This window comes from Octopus bimaculoides, chromosome 4 (assembly GCF_001194135.2).
Source record: "Octopus bimaculoides isolate UCB-OBI-ISO-001 chromosome 4, ASM119413v2, whole genome shotgun sequence".
Taxonomy (NCBI): Eukaryota; Metazoa; Mollusca; class Cephalopoda; order Octopoda; family Octopodidae; genus Octopus; species Octopus bimaculoides.
Window position 1 is genome coordinate 118,517,127 of NC_068984.1, and position 2,054 is coordinate 118,519,180.

The 2,054-nt window shown below is 36.7% G+C and overlaps 1 protein-coding gene across 1 annotated transcript in view; it reads left to right on the forward strand.

Annotated features, from left to right (window-relative positions):
- The window catches only part of LOC106868835 (arrestin domain-containing protein 3), an 89,449-nt gene that overhangs the window by 40,059 nt on the left and 47,336 nt on the right, over positions 1-2,054 (forward strand). The window lies entirely within an intron of this gene.

A 2,054-nucleotide genomic window follows, 5' to 3' on the forward strand; every position in this document is an offset into this window, starting at 1 on the left:
AAAAAAAAAAAAAAAAAAGTCAAATAACTTTACAAAATTTAATTTTATTCTGCTTTTATCAAAACTTTGAAAATATTTCTAAAATTCTAACAACTTAAATTTTGAAAATCTTATTTGGAAAATGACCTGGTCTTGGATTGTATGCTGAAACTGAATTAGTTACATTGTGAAAGAGTTATTTTGATTGTTCCTAAATAGCTCTTCTGTAATGGCTTAACCCTTCATCAGTCAGATTACTCTGCCAAATGTAATACTTATTTATTCACACTGCTTTGAATTAATCATAGATTATCTCGTAGCGAGCAAGCTGGCAGAAACGTTAGCACGCCGGGCGAAATGCTTAGTGGTATTTCGTCTGACGTTACGTTCTGAGTTCAAATTCCGCTGAGGTTGACTTTCCCTTTCATCCTTTCGGGGTCGATAAATTAAATACCAGTTATGCACTGGGGATCGATGTAATCGACTTAATCCCTTTGTCTGTTCTTGTTTGTCCCCTCTATGTTTAGCCCTTTGTGGGCAGTAAAGAAATAAGATTATCACACCTTCCTTCCGAGCACTGCTGTAAACAGTAGAAGTGAGCTAGAATGTTAAAACTTAGTACACATGCACCGCAGAGGTCAAGGTCAATCTGTGTCAAGCAGCTTTACTCAGCATGCTTTAGCTTCGTTACTATGGCTACAATGTGGATACCTATTGATCAGACCTCATAAATGTGTGTGTGTGTGTGTGTGAGGGCACACATGTGAATGTTCATGTTTGAGTTTTATGTCCTTGGATGTATGTTGACATTTCCTGCTAACAAATTGTCTCTTAGCTGTGTGTTTTCAAAGATTAATGTTAAGCTCTCCTTTTCAAAGAACATCTGACTGCCAGACACTTCCAGTCATCTGTGTCAAGTGCTAGGTCCCAAGCTTCATCCCAGCTCTTGCATTACTCGCAAGGACTTCTTTCACTACTGTCAGGCTTTTCTTCTTCAGACATCCTTTCTTCCCAGGATCCTCTGGAGACCACTGGAGACATGGATGTAAAAGACGGAAAGGAGCAATCCTGATCCTCCTGCTGTCCAAAAAACTAACTTAGTATGAATGAGAACTCTGATCTTCTTAGTACATCCGGATTGTGACACAGTTTCTGTGCAAAATGAGATGAATCCCATACAAGTATCTTCACTAGGAGATGTTCAATCTCCTGTCTAGTGCTTGACAGTCATAGAGGAAATTAGAAAATGTGATGCTTGAGAACAACTGGATTTTGATCTTCATACTGATGTTGTGTGTTTTAGAGATTAAGAATCTCAAATTCAAAATATTGTGTATGAACAGGGACAGGTGACACTGACTTCTTTTTCAGTCCAGTCAGGTGTGAGACAAGGCTGCATACTCTCACCATTTTAATTCACACTTGTTGATTATATTATGCTGAAGCTGCTATGTCATCACATTGGACTCGCATGGACTGCACTTCACAGTAAGTTGGCGCTTATTGCTGAAGGCAAAGCAGAAATGACCAACAGCTTATACAGTATTGGTAAAAAACTTTGTTTGACCATTAGTGTTGAAAAAAAATCAAGGTAATGAGATGGGCAATGATCTATTAAGAACTCAATCTCTGTAGATGAACACCTGGAAAAATGTGAAGAATTCACATACCTTGGCAGTAACATCAGTTGTAATGGAGATGTGGAAAAAGAAGTTAGCATTAGGATTGGTAAAGCTAACAGTGCCCTTCTCAAATTCAGAAGACTGGTGCAATGAAAAAAACAAAAAACAAACATTACTTGAAAAACATGTAAGGGTAGCAACAAGAAGAGTAGCTGGCTGTAAAACAGTGCCTCAGTATATATTCATCCAGCCCAGGATAGCATGGAAAAAAAACAAGCATCTTATTCCTAATTCAGGGCTATATTCTGCCCAGCATTACTGTGATATGAATACAGTAAGGTTTACTGCAGTTTTTTTTTCCTAGTGAATATTTATCTAAATAATTTTGTAATATTTTCATATTCCAAAATATTACCTATATATATATATATATATATATATATATATATATAT